The 17,822-nt window shown below is 46.5% G+C and overlaps 1 non-coding gene across 1 annotated transcript; it reads left to right on the forward strand.

Annotated features, from left to right (window-relative positions):
- Positions 1–10,583: 10,583 nt before the first annotated feature.
- On the forward strand, positions 10,584–10,655 carry TRNAE-UUC. The gene has a single exon. It is a non-coding gene; the product is annotated as a tRNA-Glu (tRNA).
- The last annotated feature ends 7,167 nt before the right edge of the window (positions 10,656–17,822 follow it).

Raw genomic sequence — 17,822 nt, forward strand, 5'->3', positions numbered from 1 at the left:
GTTTGTAAATTTAACAAGAGGGCCTGAGGAGAGAAAGATACCAGCTGAAGTTGAACAGGTTACTGGAAACTCTCCTGACTGCTGGACTGGAATTGCTTCCCACCCTCCTAATGCATCAGAGCCATTCCTCTGCTATACGCCTGTCTGATAGTGGCACTATCCCAGCCCCCTGACAGTCTTGGAAAAAGGACACAGTCACTGTTGTTTATGTTAATACTATATGATAAGTATGAGTGCCTGTAAATAAGTGAATGACGTGTGAACACTTCAGCAAGAAGGGGAACCGGAGCCTTCCGGGGAAGCCTGTCATCAGGTGCTTTCAAAGTGGTTTTGAGTGTAAAGGAGAGCTCTTGCCCATGTAGACAAGGTGGGAGGGATGGTTCCGACAGAATGAAGGAAGAATCCACATTGCCGAGCCACAGGTGAGGGGCAAGTCTGGAAAGCAGAAGGAAGGCGTAAGGAGAAGCTGGATTATGTGTCTTGGCCTGAAGAGGTGTTTTGAAACTGCCAGAGATGCTAACTCTCTGGGTAATCAGAGACCGTGTGGCCAGACCATATATAGACATAGAACTCTGACCCACACCCTACAGCTTCCAAGGGAAGCTTCCCTACAGGTTCCAGGGAAGCAACCCATGCTCTCCAAGAAAACACCCAGCAAGGCAGCCTGCTACAGGTCAGGCTTGTAGGAAGTCCGACTGTTATCTCTAGTAACAATCCAGGAAGCTAAACACCTACCCCTGTAACAATCAGCCCCAAATGGCCAGAACTTGATTAATAACTGACAGCTGCCCTATTTTATCTCCACTTCCAACTAGGGACCAATCAGAGAAAGCCAAATATGCACCCTCTACCCAACCCCGTGGGACGACCTGCTTCTAGTTAGCCTGCCTCTAGCTTCCCCAACAGCCTGCAACCAGGGCGCACCTGCAGCCTTCCCTTTGTTGCACTGTAAAACTCACCCTCTCCTCTGCCTGCCTTTGAGTCCCTGCCAGAACGCAAGCGACAGAGGCTGACAACCTTGCTCCAGCGAGCTCTGAGCAAAATAGCCTTTGCTTTTCTCATTTGGTTGGTCTTTCTTTATTTCCACAGGAATATCCTGCTGCTGCTGGTCGGGATTCATGTGCTGCACAGCTTCCCCCTTGTGTTTCTATTTCTACTTTAACAAGCATCGTTTGTCTTTTGCTTGGCATTTTGCCCAAAGAAAATAATAGAAAAAGTTAGATTAACAGCGATGCCGAGGCAAGTCTGCTTTTTTAGGGTCACTAGGAAATGCTGTTGAGTGTCTCCTTTTAGGTAGGGTGGCAAGAACATGGGCTCACATGGAACGGGCAATGGGAGACAGCGCTGTTCTGATGTGGTCTGAATAGCTTTATAATTTTAAAGGATTGCTAAGGGGACATTCAACTCCTCTTGACTTACCCTGTACTTAGTAGCACATCCCAGTCCTCCTTATAAAAGTTTTATTGTTCTAAGAGTGGCTCCAAAGAAATATATTGTGGTTCCGCAGTGTCTAATTGTTGGGAACTGTCTTTCAGCTGCATGAAAGTTAATTATATGTTCTACTGAACGCCCCCTCTGAAAATCACATTTGCTTAAAGATTTGGGGCAATACTTACTTAGCCTGCTTTCTAATTTGCTGAGTCTCAGCCATCTATGCCTAATGGTAGTAAACGAAAATAATATATACAGTCAAAATATATTGACTGTAAGAAGAATTCCAATTTGTCCTTGAGTTTTCTGTTTATAATGCTGATCTGTGCATTGCTAAAAGTCCTAGTCCCAGCCTCCAGATGTTTGGGTTGAAGCTGCCACTCTGTGCTTGGGAACAGGAAGTGAACAGCACAGGTTCTGAGGACAGTGAATGGTCAATAAACATGGCTATCTGACTGACAAGAGATCGGGATATCTACTCTTCTTGTGCCCTATGATCACATCAGGTGTTTGACACGCTGCGGCTGCAGAGCCAGCTATGACTACAGCGGGGACAAATGAAGTGGGAAGTAAGGCTTGATGTGGAAGCCCACGCTCCTTGGCTTGCACACGAAGCTTCCTCAGTCGCCTCAGCTTAACTCTCGGCATTCCCTTCCTCAGGAACCTCCATTCCAGGCACCTTGCGTGCACACGCGTGTCTTGTAGGTACTTGCTTCCAGGCTTTTGCTCGTGTTACAATCTCACACGCCATGCTCTCCCCACCACCTACACCTGCCCAAAGGTTCCTCATGTTTAGAAGCCCAGCTCAGATTCTATGTCCTTTTTGTTTCTGTGATTGCCCTTACAAGAAGTGATCTTTTACCTCTTAATTCTTGTAGTGGTTATTGTCCACACCACCCAGAGTGCCCTTCAATGGACACATCTGTCTAACTGTCTTCCTTTGTTCATTTGCCCAACGAATATTTACTGAATGCCCACTAAAGTCCCAGTTTTGTTCGAGGCAGGGGATATATCAGTGATCAAAACAGCAGAAATGTTTGTATTCTGGTAGGAAAGGCAGGTGATGAACAAGATAAATACATACATACATACATAAAACACATAGTATATCAAGTGCCAGTAGGTGCTCATGAGAAAAGGCAAAGCAGGAAAAGGCAGGTAACTGAAATTTGGGGTAGGGTAGGCAGAAAATGTCTCACTAAGATAATCTCTAAAGGATTTGAGAAGGGTCAGGGAGCAAGCTTATGAAGATGTTCCCCTGCTATGGAAAGCGCTTTTCTCCCCACACAGGTGCAAAGGCCCTGAGGTGGCAGCATATCTAGAGGACGTGAAGATGATAAGAGAGTAGTGTGTCTGAAGCCCAATGCACTTGGCTGAGGGGAGGGGATAAGAGAGGGGAGGGGGTGGTGGCCTTGTAGGGCCTTGTAGATCATAGTCGGGATTTTGGCTTCTGTTCTGTGTGAGATGGAAAGCCACTGGAGAGTTGTGGGGAGAGAAGTGACATGATCTGATTTGTTTTAATTCTTTTTTTTCAACGTTTATTTATTTTTTTGGGACAGAGAGAGACAGAGCATGAACGGGGGAGGGGCAGAGAGAGAGGGAGACACAGAATCGGAAACAGGCTCCAGGCTCTGAGCCGTCAGCCCAGAGCCCGACGCGGGGCTCGAACTCACGGACCTCGAACTCACGGACCGCGAGATCGTGACCTGGCTGAAGTCGGACGCTTAACCGACTGCGCCACCCAGGCGCCCCGATCTGATTTGTTTTAAAAGAAGCCTTCAGACTGCAGTGTTGAGAATAGTCTGCCGGGGTGGGGAGCTTGTGGGCTGAAGCAGGAGTAAGGCTATTTCAGTGATCCAGGTGAGAGTGGATGGGGACTCGGGCCAGAGGAATGGGGAGAAGTGATCAAATTCTGGATATATTTTCGTGATTGGGCCAATAAGATTTCCTGAGGGATTGGATGGAGAGGAAGAGAGAATGGAATCCGGGGTGATTCCGGATTTCTGGCCAGAGCAACTTGGAGGATGTTGCTGCCATTAATGCAAATGGGGAAGGTGGCAAAAGAAGCTGGCTGGGGGGAATGCAGGTGCTGGATGCTCAGGAGCTCAGTTTTAAACATGTCCATTTGGGGGGCACCTGGGTGGCTTAGTTGGTTGAGCGTCTGACTCTTGATTTCGGCTCAGGTCATGATCCCAGGGGCGTGGGAGGCTGCTTAAGATTCTCTCTCTTGGGGCACCTGGGTGGCTCAGTAGGTTAAGCCTCCGACTTCGGCTCAGGTCACGATCTCGCAGTTCGTGAGTTCAAGCCCCGCGTCAGGCTCTGTGCTGACAGCTCAGAGCCTGGAGCCTGCTTCAGATTCTGTGTCTCCCTCTCTCTCTGCCCCTCCCCTGCTTATGCTCTGTCTCTCTCTGTCTCAAAAATAAATAAAACATTAAAAAAATTAAAAAAATTGTCTCACTTCGGCTCAGGTCATGATGCCATGGTTTGTGAGTTTGAGCCCCTGCATCAGGCTCTCTGCCCCTCCCCCCGCTCATGCTTGCTCTCTCTCCGTCTCTCTCTGTCTGTCTCTCTCTCAAAAACAAATAAACATTAAAAAAATTCTCTCTCTCTCACTCTGCCCCTCTCCCCTACTCGTGTGCTGTCTTTTTCTAAGATAAAAAAATAAACATGTTCAGTTTGAGATGCTCAGTAGCCTTCCACGTGCAGATCGCAAAGGAGGTTGTGGCTTCAGAAGGGCAGGCAGAATGTCCTCTCATGAATCTGTGCCTAGGCTGCTGATTGCATGAATCAACTAAGTAATCAACAGGAAACAATATCTCTGAATAGAGGTTAGGGGAAAGGGTTTTGAGATTTTTCATCCTAGACTGTGAGAGAGGGAGAACATCAATTTGTTTTTGGATAACCGTGAAGGCGGTATTTCTGAAAATGGGAAGCTGATTAGAGACAAGGGGCCAGGGTGCCATCTCTGTGCCAAGGTCAGCATCTATGAAGCCTTAGGTCATGATATGCTTATTTTCACTGGTTTAAAAAGAGCCTATAACATCTTTCCTCTCCCCTGAAGATGCCTTCAGGCCTCGGAATGCATGTTGTCATTGTTGAAGGCACTGTGGTTATTATTGTCAATGACAGCCCCCGGTTCTAGGCACTCTGTATAATAGTAGGGGCAGTTAGTATGAGTTCACATTCTGGAATTCTTGAATTCTGCTTCTACTATTTCTAAGTTGTGAGACTTCTAGCAAGTTGCTTAACCTTCCTGTGTTCCAGTTTTCTAATCTGTAAAATGGGAGTACTATTAGTCCCTATCACATGGAGTCGTGAGAATCAAAACGTTAATATATTAAAGTGTTTAGAATTATCTGGCACGTGGTGAATCCTATATGTGATAGCTATTATTTTTATATCAAGCACTGTCAGATATATACCGGGTGCCATGATGAACATTGGACTTGACATAATTCCTGGCTGTGGACCTACTGATGGTAATTGAGACAGAGTATCTCAAGGGGAAAGAAGAAAATGACTTTAGAAAGCTCACTCCATCCAGAACTGCTGGTGGGAAGTTCAGAAATGAACCAGAAATGGTTTTAACCTCCTATGCAGCTTGATTTCCACCTAGCACTCGAGTGGCAGAGTAAATGAACTGAAGGTCTCAGAGGGCCATAAATTCAATAGTTGAACAATTGCCACATGGAAGGGAAACTACAATGCTGAGCACGGTTTCTAGATGCCAGGCTATGGGGTCCCTGGACTCACACCACCCCGGAGTGTGGTTCTCCAGAAAAATGAAAAAAACTCTGTCTCTCCCCAGGGCTCATCCGGGGTAGGAACACACATACAGGGTGAGTATGAGGATGGTCTGCCAGAGCGCTCCCTGTCTTGTGGGAGCAAAGCAGAGGAGAGGAGGGCATTAGGAAGAAGTGTCTACAAGGTAGAGAAGGATATTAGCAGACAGCGCTGTGGTTTCTTGTTCTATGTTGTAGTTGATCAGATATTGAAATTATGGTCCACTGAGACTCTTCGTTGGCTCACCACTCACATGCTAACTGAAGACCAAGACTATTCCTCTGGGACTGATTGATTGACTGATTCCTGAATGAATGAATGAATCAAGTATGCAACCACTCAAACATTTACTGAGTGTTGCTGATCTGCCAGGGAAGGTACCATGCTGTGGAGATGTTTTTACCTGATTGAGTAGTTTCTTCCTGTGATCTGTTGATTTAAGGAAAAAAGTAACCCTTATATGAGGGTCCCCAAGGAACCGAAGATATTTTAGGAGATTGATTCATTCAGTAAATGGTTATGTGGGCCAAGCGCTGTGCCAGAAGCTGGGGATACAACAGAGTAAGAACCAGACCCAACCATCCGGAGTTTACAGGCCACCATACAGAGGGAAGCAGGGAGTTCGTCCAGCCCAGTGATTAATGGGATGTGTGCACAGAATAGCACCTAACCCATTTCCAGGAGTTCAAGGGTATTTGCCCTGAGTCATAGGACAACTAGGAGTTGCTAGATTTGGGGTAGAGGTGAAGGGCAGAGTTATATAATCTAAACCAGCCCTGAGGAAATTGTCATCCCGGTGGCCTCCTGAGCTTGGATCCAATTTTAGAAACTGAACCTAGTGTTAGGCCACAAAGATTAACTCACCCCAACTGGTCAGCAGGGGCAGGTGCTGTTACCCAAAAGAGCTTTGAGGTTAACTGTGTGCCATAGCTGGATCTGTGCTGGCCAGAGCTCTCCCCGGGGAGAGCGGAGTTTAATTGGTGCTGATTTCCAATGCCCTTAGAAAGGGTGACTCCTGGGCCCACTGAAATGGAAACCATCCTAACTCCTAAGTGATTGCAGGCAGGGACCTGAATCGCACCCAGCACGTTGGCTAATATGGATGCCCAGCAAGTACAAGATGTTTGGGGCTTTTTCCCAGTATCAATGAGGCTGGGGCGAGGCAGCCTTAGACGCATGGGAACAGGAAGAGCTGTTCCTATGTCAACAAGGAGGCTTGTTTTGTGTGTGCAGAGCTAAAGAAACACAGCTCACTCACTGGTCTGGCTAAACTTCAAAAATTTGTGCGTTTTTTTTTTTTTTTTTTTTCTCCTCCCAGGAACATTTTGTTCACGCTGGTGGTTAAAAGGGGGAAGCTTTCACATTGAAGTGCAGCAGGAAGTATTTAAGTTGGTTACAAGGAAGGACTATTTGGTAGAATGATTGAGCGCGGGGCTGGGTTCCCAGGGGGATTATGGAGTCCAATTTTTATTCATGGACTTTCCTATTAAATAACTCAATAAGGCATTTTAGCCCACGTCACCATTTTAGAAAGTCCTGCACTTTGGGATTCAGAGGAAACAGGAGTGACTTGTGACCAGGAGGACCCAAGGCGGCTTCACGGGAGTGAGCTGGCCTTGGAGTTGGGGTCAGATGTGGAGAGAAAAGAGGGGAGGGCAGTACACAGATGGAGTGAAGGGGTCAGGGCGGGAAAGCACGAGGTACACGTGGGACAGAGCACGGAGGGTGATTTGGAATGTGCTCACTGAAGGGGGACATGGGAGAATAATATTAGCCGGGTATGGGAGGGCTGGATTGTGGACAGCGTGAAAGCCTTGGTCAGGGAATTTAGATTTTACCTGTCAGCCTAAAATTGTCAGGAGGCAATAATTAAGCAAGACTGTGCCTTCACAGGGATCAGAGACTTGCAATTCAGGGTATACAGACTTTCGTAGCAACCTAAGTAGTGTCCCACTAGGGAGCAAAAGTCGGGATTTTTAAAGCAAAAAGGGAATGCTTGTATCCATTGTTTTTTTTTTTTTTAATGTTTATTTATTTTTGAGAGAGACAGAGACAGAATGCAAGTGGGTTAGGGGCAGAGAGAAAGGGGGACACAGAATCTGAAGCAGGCTCCAGGCTCTGAGCTGTCAGCACAGAGCCCCATGTGGGGCTTGAACTCACGAGCTGTGAGATCATGACCTGAGCCAAAGTCAGATGCTCAACTGACTGAGCCACCCAGGTGCTCCATTCTTGTATCTGTTGTTTACAAAGAATTTTTTTTTTTTAAGTTTATTTAGAGAGACAGAGAGAGAGAGAGAGACCACAAGTGGCAGAGAACAGAGAAAGAGAGAATCCCAAGCATCCTCTGCACTGCCAGTGCAGGGCTCAAACCACAAACTGAGATCATGACCTGCGCCGGAGTTGGACACGTGACTGAGCCACCCTTTGCCCCTACAGAGGGTTTTTGATTGGTGTTGGTGGCAGGAAGCTAGTCTTCACTGAATATAATTGGTTGCTAAGGCTCTCACCAAGCAAGCTCTCTTACTGGAGCAAGGTGCAGGTGCTGGGGCTCAGCCCTTGGAATATTTGCAGTTTGGCCCAATTCAAAAGTTCATGGTTCCACTAGAGAGGACGTGCATAAGGCCTATCTCCTTAATGGCCTCCTGGCTCCATTTTAAAACCCCTTGACATAAGTGAACCCAATTCATTTCACCTTTCACATACTCAATAGTCAACTGGAAGCCAGTTTTTTCAGGTTTTTGAGCAGAAAAGGGAAATGATGGACATTGTGCTTTAGGGATCATGGTCTTTTAAAGACTTTAGCAGTTTTAGGGAACTTAGTTATGCAGTTCAGTGTTTCTCAAACTCCAGTGGCATCAGAGTCACTGCAGGGGGGAGTGCTGGTTAAAATTCAGACTCCCAGGTCCCCACTCCCAGAGGTTCTTGTTCTGGGTAGAGTTGTGAATCTGCAGTTAAATTCTGCCACTGGTGATGCTGGTGTAACTGGTGTAAGACCCACACTGGGAGAACACTGTTGGCTTCCTGGGAGACACTGTCTAAAGGCCCCAAGCAGGGAAGCCTCTGATGAAGCCACAGAGAGCCACTGAGAAAGAGTCAGCCCTAGAACACATGCAGGCCCAGAAAGCAGGAAGCGGACTTTTGATAGCACCAGTCCAGTAGGAACTTTCAGTTCCCTAGTCTCTTGCCCTCCCTACACTCCAATCTTGGAGGGCCTTGGAGCCTCAGAAGGAAGGGCATGGAGTGAGATAAGAAGTGGATCACACCCTGTTCCCCCGACAGTAGACCTTGGCCCAGTGTGGTGCTGGTAAATATTTAACCAGTACACCACTATTTTTTAACCAGCACACCAGCTCCCCAGGTAAAAAGCCCTGCCTTGGTGCATTTGCCGATTTCTGTGGTGCAATATTCCCAGCATGGCTATCTCAGGATACCGATGTGATGTCACTGAACGCAGAGCTGAGAGAAGCCCGCAGTTGGATCATATGAGCTGATCGGACCCTGAGCCAGCTCACACCAGTGTTCCCAGCCTGAAATTGTGCTCAAGCTGGGATGGTGGGGCAGAACTGTCTAGAATGAAGATTGAGTTGTTGAAAAGCATATTGTCCTGGGCTGTGCTTTATTATTTAAAGCGACTATAGGGCTTTCTATTAGTGCCCAAGTTTTCACCCAGTGGCACGGAGAAAAACTGAATAAATTTCAGCTTGGGGATAGTCAGAGACAAAAATAAAATTGCATTTTGGTTATATCCTGAAGATGGTGCCTGTCCGACATATGGGCTACAGTGGGAAATTTTATCTTAAAAACTTGCAAGATATTTTTTAAAAAGATTATCATCAAATGGAAATACAAAACTGAAAGGTACATGAGAAATCTTGGCCCTAAATTGAGAACCACATGATGTAAGGGATTCTGTTAATTGATGAGGTTCGTTTGGAGACTTTTCTTTAGTGTTCCCAAACAGATGTCCCCAAAAGGAAGACAACTGTGTCACTGATTAAAAAACGAACCAATGAAACTGCTCAAAGATAGTACAGGAAGAACCACCAAAGACTGGGATAAGACCTCTCTCATCGGTATAATGTGACGATTACGAGAGCAGACGTATTTGAACGTGTCTAACACACATAGTAGGTCTGCAGTCAGTAGGTTCTAGTTTTTCTTCCGAGCTTCATTAAGTTCCGGTGGTGTTGGGTTAGGCTCCCTCCCTGTTAAGGAGCTTCATCTGTGTTAATAAATGCTAGGCAGAATAGTTTCTATTTCGGGTCCCTCGTCGCCCCTCCCCTCTTGCTGATGAATGTCACAATCGAAGCCTTAGAGAGCCTCATTAGGTAGGGGGATGGCCAGGGCCTTCCACGTTCCTTTGGCAGGTGGGGAGTGGGTTTTTAAATGGGCTCCAAAGTGTCCGCCGCTTGCAAAAACAATTTCTGTGTAGCTTAAGCCACAACGAGGACACCAGAACCATAGCTCCCCCACCCTGGCTGTTCCGAATAACTGACTCTTTGTACTTGCCTAATCCAAACAGTAGATCGGTAATGCATAAACTGCTCCGCATGAAATGCTCCTTCAACCCGAGGACGGGTTGGAAACCACAAAGAATTTCCATCGACCAGGACTGCTTGCAGGAGGGGCTTTCTCCAGGTTTATAAGCTACTTTTGCAAACCACCATCGCCTACTTTTGGTGACACAAATCTGCCATTGGCGGTTGAATCAACAGAGCCTGGAATGTTCCGGGCTTGCAGGCAGCCCTTGTTCCCATTTCTTGAGAGGAAAGATCAACTTTCCGCGTCGGGGCGGGGGGCAGCCGCGAGCAGCGCGGCGAGGAGGGGGGCTGCCGGCCCGCAAGTCCAGCGGGGAGGGTGGGGGGCGCCGGCGCGCAGCGTCTTCCGAGGCGGAGGCCCGGAGCCAGGGGTGGCGGGCTCGGAGCGGCTGGTCAGCGGCTGGGACGCAAAGGCAGCGGCCCTCGGGGTCAGCGCCGCCCGCTCCAGTCTGGCCTCCGCAGTGGCGGTACGACGACTCCACGCGGCAGTGGTTTCTTATTCCCGAGTCTAAACACCAGTCCTTCTGCACCCTGCGGGATTTCCTGTGCGGAACTAGGAACAATGACTCATCCAATCTGGGGTGTACTTGGGTGTAGACGTGCTGTCTAGAACCAGGAGACTGGATGAGATCACAAAGGACGCGAGAGTGGAAAGATTTCAGTTGTCTAACGCGAGGAGCGGAGTAGAGCGCGGGCTGGAAAGGGTTAAGGAGTTTCAGGCTCTCCGCAGGCGCAGAAACAGCTCTGACTCCGGAGGCCGGGTGTGTCGGGGCGGGCGGAAGCCGCCGTGAACGACTCAATTTATCTAGATGTACAGCAACGCTCGTCGTCTCCCACATGGTCTAGCGGTTAGGATTCCTGGTTTTCACCCAGGCGGCCCGGGTTCGACTCCCGGTGTGGGAACGCCAAGACTTTTAGGAAAAAGAAAAATCGATTTAGGCCCTCCTAAACCAGGAGAAGGCTGATGTTTTTAGAAAATGCTATAACCCAGAAAGCTTGGGGCTGAAGGGAAATCAGGCTTCCCACCCCAAACCCGGTGCCGCTGGCGGGAAGGCAGTAGCTGCCCGCAGTGAGAAGTCAGCATTTGAACCCAGGTGAAGAAAATCGGTCGTGTTCCAGTTGGTACTTCTGATGTAATTGCTCCTTGTACTGTGGATATGGAGCAAATGACCAAAAAAGTACTCTTCTTTGAAAGCAAAAGAAAAGATGCATTTTGGGACATTATAAGGCTTTTAAGTTGCCTAAAACTATTCCATTAAGGACAGCAAGATTGCCAGAAAAGACACACTATTAAGGGCAGATGTAGTTTAGCATACAGCCTGTAGCCTTTGCGATTCGAAGAGCTCGCTAAACCAATTGTGTGGGGAGGGAGAGGGAAGGGAAAAGAAACTTAGTTTCCTATCGATATTGAGGAGTGAGGCGACGGCAAAAAAAAAAACAAAAAAACCAAAAAACCCTCAAAAAACAAAACAAAAAACAAAACAAAAACAAAAAACCACTTACTTCTCATGCCCTAACATTTCTCTGGCACATTCTGTTTTAAAAACTTTTGGAACTCATGATATGCTGAGCTAGAATTAGGAATCTTGGCGTTGGTGTGTCACAAGACAGCTTCCAACTGTTACCCAAAGAAGTGTTTCCTCTGCTTTAATCGTTTATCATGCTTATTTTTCCAAACATTTGCCATTCGGAAAATACTCAAGGCGTTCAGAAGCCACACCCCTTTCCTACTGGTGTCCAGTTTTTTGAAGCTTCCCCAGTTGTTCCCAGACTGCCACTAACACTGAGGAATGACTGTGAAAATAACTTGGTGTCCATGTGACTTTGAAATTTGCTCTCTTTTTAAAGTCCTTTGGGATTCTAAGGGACGCAAAAACAAATGTCATCCCTCACAAGAAAATTACTAGGTGAAATTATACATTCGTTCAAAGTTCCTAACAAAGGGCTTGGAGGAGAGATTTATCATCAATAGGTAATTGACATTAATGGAATCAAGTAGGAGAGAATTGATAGGCAAATAAAAAGCCCAATCATCATAATAGGTAATATTTATTGAGCACTTGCTATTGAGCACTTGCTATGAATGAGGCTAAATGCTTTATATACCTTTTTCTATTGAATTCTTATTTTGTTATTAATATTATTATGCCTCCATCAGCCAGGGGCCCTGTAGGAAACTGATGACAAATTCTGAGCAGAGAATTTAATAAAGGGACTATTGAAAGTTTATTTAGAGTTTAGGGAAACAAAGGATAATGCATCAGTCCTCAGGGTGAGGGGAGGGAGGGCTGCTGGTGGAGAGGGCTGCGGGTGGGGTGGGGAGGGCATGGGGGGGAAGCTGTGCTTTTTCATTTGTTTTTGAAATTTGCCTTTATCTAGCAGGTGAGTTCCATTCACACGAAGGCTGTCAAATGTACTCATCCTATGAATAAATCATTTTCATAAAATAGATTTGGGGGATCTCGGATTTGACAAAACCTTTCTTTTTAAATACATAATTTACTTGTTTAAATTCAAGTTAGTTAACATACTGTGTAATATTGATTTCAGGAGCAGAACCCAGTGATTCATCACTTACATACTTAGATGCCTATGATCCTTGAGACTCAGTCCATAGGTGATACTTCTAAAGACATGCCTAATAAAATGAAGGAGTTTAACTTTGTGGAGAGATGGTTGTTTGAGTTATATTTGGCATTTTTATAGCCTTGCATTTTTGCAAAACACTTTGCCATAATTTTCATTAATCATCCTCATAACCAGTCTTTAGATTCATAGCTTATTTAAGCTCCAAAGTTCCTTAACAGTGCCTTAATTGAGCCCCTTATTTTAGTCGTGAAGCACTGGGTCTGGGATTTTATTCCTCTGATTCCTTGGTACTGGACTTTAGATTTATCCATAAAAAAATGGAATCTCTGTATGGTGTCCTGACCAGACACCATTCTCTCCTAATCCTGTCGTCAGGGAGGGGGATTGGGTGCAAGAAACATGAATTTTTAAATTTTGTATCAGGCTTTTTGGTCAGTGTTCCCAGAGTAGCTATGTGAGCATGGTCATAACACTTTTTGAGTTTTTAAAAAATTCATTATATAAACATTTCTAGAAAGTGAGGATCTTTATTTGGATATTTGAACTAGTCACAGGTTCTCAATATGCTTCCATTTCTGCATATGGTCATAAACTCTGAGGGAGTCTGCATAAAGATTGCCGTATGCCCATCCACACGTGTATTTATAGTCATATAGGTTTGTATGTATCTTCCCTCAGAGATCTGTGCTGCATGCAAAAAGTATCTTAATCACAACATTAAAACTTCATATTAATACAGGAAAGGGAAGGCAAATATAAAATTTTACTCACCCACATTTTAAAGCTGAATAACTTGGAAAAACACTGAATACTTGGAAAATCACTGGAACAAATAATCAAAAAATCAATTTGCAAACACCTAGAAGACCACAGGGTACTGGGTAATCATCACACATAGCTTTGTGAAGAACAAAGCTTATCGGATAAATCTAATTTCCTTCTGTCCCAGAGTGACAGGCACAGTGGAAGGGGGTGGGGGGAGCAGCCAAGATAATCTCTCCTGATTTAAGAAACCCTAGGATTCTGCACTTTGTTGTGTCCTCATGAAGAAAACATAGGGAAGGCTATTGTTGTCTGGCAGGGACATGTCAAACCCAAGTTCAGAGCTGGGCTCCGCCCAGGTTGGGCAATTTATACTCAGTCTGTGCAAAAATGACCTTGCTCTTCCCAGGCCTCTGCTTGGATTCCTTAAAGTGTCATTCAGGTGTTGTTTACGTAAATGACTTCATCGGTTGTTCTTCAGGTTCCTGGACTCTAGAATGGGGGTAATAATAGGACCCACCTCATGGCGTTGTGAAGATTGGATCAGGTAAAGGGCTTGGCCCAGGTCGGGGCCGGTGGCCACGGGTTGCCCTCGCCATCAGCACGAACGTCACCAACATCACCACATTTGGTTCCTTTTTCTCCTCTATTTCCAATCACAATGTTAAATCTGACCATTTCTATCTCTTCAGTGGTGCCCACGTATGTCGGCACCTATTTCCCCTGCCGCTCTGCTGGGTCAGATTGTCTTGCTCCTTGGACTGTTGGAATAAACGCTGAACTGGTTCCTCTGTCCCCGTCTCACCCATGTCTTCATCTCTCATTCTACCGCTTTGTCTGCTGTGAGCTCCCCACCTACCTTTGCGGCCTAATTCCTACGTCTTCCCTCCGTGCATCACAGATTCTGGTTAATTTCTCTGCTTTTACTCAGTGTTTCCTCTACTGAAATGCTCTGGTGCCCTTTCTCCAAATATCTGCATCTTACCCATCCTTTCAAGCTTACTTCACATGTCCCGTCCTTCACGGAACTTCCCCTACCTTTCCTGCCACTGGGAACCTCTTCTGATTCCTTTTAGTATCCTGTGTGCCTCCCCTCTGACACTTATTCCTGTCTAACTTCGGGTCTTCGCTTAGATGTCATTTCCTCCGCAGGTCAGCCTTGCCCCACCAAGAGTAGGTGAGATGCTCCACTCTGCACGTTTCTCTCTCACTGCATTTACCGCACTTGCCACGGCCCCACTAGATGACAGGCTCCAAGGCCAGTGCACAGTAAATACTTAAGAAACGTGTTGAGGGAACGTGGGAGCCAGACAAGGACTGTATTGTCCTAAGGAACACCTTAGGTTCTAAGTTACAGAAAGCCACTGGAACTAGTTAGGGCCCCAGGGAATCACTGGCTTATATAACAGAACTGTGGGAGAGGGGTAGGGAGGCTGGCCCTGAGAACAACCGGAGCCAGTGTTCTCTGTCTCCCTCTCCCTCAGTCTCTCTGTCAGATTTGCTCTCATCTCTTATGGAGCAACCCCTCCCCCTGGCAAGGGATCTGGACACTGCCAGCTCTATATTCGTTCCTTGCGTCTTTCCCAGCAGAGAAGGAAGGCATTTCTTGGTTTCTGTTGGAAAGTGCTGGGGAGGAATTCGGCCTCACCCGGGCCTGTGCTCTCTGATGGCTGATGCACGTGGGGTATTATGGTTGGCAGCCCTCTCTGGAATCACATGGTGGAGAGGAAGGAGGAATAGGTATCAAAATGAAGCCAGAGAAATTAAATAGTGGTGATGGTGGCACCACTTTGTGAATGTACTAAAAATCTCTCTTTTGTGAAAGACTGAATTTCGTGAAATGTGAATTATTTCTCAATAAAAAAGAATAGAAAAAAGTAAGCCAGAGATAAAAATCTTGCTGGAAAAGAAACATTTTTATATTTCTTTTATTCGAGCCATTCATTTATTCAGCCAACATTTATAGTGTGCCTATGATGTGCCAGCACTGACCTAGGTTTACATTTTAGTTGGGGGAATCACACACACACACACACACACACACACACACACACGCACACAAATCAGACAAGAAGTTTGGGTTTCAGGGACATCTGTGTGGCTCAGTTGGTTGAACGTCTGACTTCAGCTCAGGTTGTGATTGCACAGTTGGGGGGTTCGAGGCCTGCATCGGGCTAGCTGCTGTCGGCATAGAGCCTGCTTTGGATCCTCTGTCCCCCTCCTCTCTCTGCCCCTCCCCCACTTGCGTGCTCCCCAAAATAAATAAATATTAAAAAAAGCATTTAAAGACTATTTTAAAAAAGAAGTTTGGATTTCATTCTCAATGTGGTGAGAAATCTCTGGGGGTTTAAGTATGGAAAAAGTTCCACCCCAGGATGAGGAGACTCCCTGGCTTTGAGAATTTTCTTGCCTGGCCCTATGCTTGTGGTCAGCACCAACCACACTTTTGTAGGAAGATGAGAATGTTTTAACAAGTCTCTCGAGATGGCGTCGATAACCTCATTTTCAGAATTTGGCAATTTGTCATAAAATAAAGTTTCCTTTTGGGCTAACCTAGATAACATTACACTTTGCTTTCAACCCATTTGCCCAAAATCAGCCAAATTGGAAAGTTAGAAGGCACAGTCCCCAAGACTGCCATCACTTTTTTTCTTTTAATTTAAATTATTTATTTTTGAGAGAGAGAGAGAGTGAGCACAGGTGGGGGAGGGCAGAGAGAGGGAGAAACAGAATCTAAAGCAAGTTCCAGGCTCCGAGCTGTCAGCACAGAGCCCCACGCAGGGCTTGAACCCACGAACTGGGAGATGATGACCTAAGCCTGAGTTGTACAACTAACCGACTGAGCCACCCAGGTGCTCCAAGACTGCCCTTACTTTGGACTGCAAGTTTGCGGGGCTTGCCAAAACCACCCTCAGGTTTTTGATGCTATGCTAGAAGGACCCACAGAACTCACTGAAATCTGTAGTACTCATGGTTGTGGTTAATTACAGGGAAAGGATACAGAATGAAGTCATCCAAAGGAAGAGACACACAGGGCAGAGTCTGGAAGGGTTCCAAATGCCAAACTTCCATTGCCTTCTCTCTCCATGGAATCAGGATGCATTACCCTCCCAGTATCGATGTGTGACAATGTGCATTGAATATTGCCAATCAGAGAAGTTCATCCTAGTTTTTATTGGGGCTTTATTGTGTCGTGTGATTGATGGATCACCCACGTGGTTGAATCAGTCTCTAGGTTGACTGATAACAAATGATCCAGAGCCTTGACCCTAAGTCACATGGTCTTTCTGGCACGGTGAGCTCCCTGCTAAAATTATCAGGTGTTTCCAGCACCTGCTCCTAAAGAAAGACACTCCTATCAGGTATGACATAGATTACATCCCAGAAGCTGAGGGTAAAGGCCAGACCTCTTTCTGGGCAAGTCCAAATTCTTTACTACGTAGCATGTTTTCTCCCTAAGTGTCTCTTCATTAGAGATAGAGAAGATTGGTTATTGCCATGGACTGTTTGCCAAAAACATCAGTAAGTGCTCAGGACAGCAGCTCATTCTGGTTCTGGCCTCCCTCCCAGCTTCTCACTAGACTTCCCAGAGGGAAGTTGCAAAAAGAGGGGTTTGGAGGGGCTGTGGGGAATAGCAGGTTTTCTCTGAGGCCCACGCTCTTCAGCTGGCTGCCTTACAACCCCATGTTCTGATTTTTAAATGGGAACAGTGGGCCCTTGGGGTGTGCCTAATGCCTCATTAGAACCACAGGTTAGTTTGAGGAATGTCACCTGCATTAGGACTTCCACTGGAAGCTCGAAAGCAAACAGATTTGCATGCGGCATTTGGAGGCCTGTAAGGATTTTGTCCAGGTCTGGCACCTGGGGAGTTCACCCCACCCCCACCCCTGCCACTGTGGGTCTTGGGTACGTCAGCCAACATCTGCAGCAGTCTGGTTGCATCACCTTCTACCCTGGTCTTCTCACGGTGTATAAACTTCCCACATCTATCTGCCAAAGGCAATGGCCCCTATCATTTATTTCTTGCCTCTGGGTGCTTCTTGGTCTAGTGCTGTTTTCCATTCTAAGCTCTAATATAGAGAGATTGGAAGCGGGGGAGTGGAGAGGAAGGCAGGAGATTCTGTAAGCATCAAATGTGTTCATTGAGTGGAGGTGGAAACAGTGAACCTGACAGTTATCAGAAGCTGGAGTAATTTTCCATAACCTGTGCTCGTTAATGTCCTGATTGGGGTTAATGGATTCAAGGGAGACAGAGAAAGTGGCGCACGAAGGGAAGGAAAGGAGGAACGATCAGAAGCTGGCAACAGCTCAGCGGTGGGGTGTGAAGGGAAGGGATGATTTGTTGACAACCCCGAGATGATAAGCATCCCCAGAGAGACAGAGAAGTGGGGCAGAGAGAATGAGATTTGTCTCCTCTGACAAATTTGAGGCACTGCCGGGACATCTAAATGGAGCAACCTAAGAGCGCAGGAAATCCAGGCTGGAACACCTGTGAAAGCTGAGACACCTACGGGGGCAATTGTCATTTTCAGGCAAATAGGAGGCTTAGGAGTTTCTCACTGAATGGTGCCTGGCTGTTGCAAGCGGTGGGTGGTGGAAAAGGGGGAGAGGGACGAGTGTGTGCAAAGGAAGGTGGTAGAGGTTGTGCTGTGTATATCTGACCCGCAGTGACAGACATCTCAAGAGCTCCATGGGCCTCTGGTCCCATTGCAGCCAGCA

The sequence above is a fragment of the Lynx canadensis genome, chromosome A1 (assembly GCF_007474595.2).
Source record: "Lynx canadensis isolate LIC74 chromosome A1, mLynCan4.pri.v2, whole genome shotgun sequence".
NCBI classification, from domain to species: Eukaryota; Metazoa; Chordata; class Mammalia; order Carnivora; family Felidae; genus Lynx; species Lynx canadensis.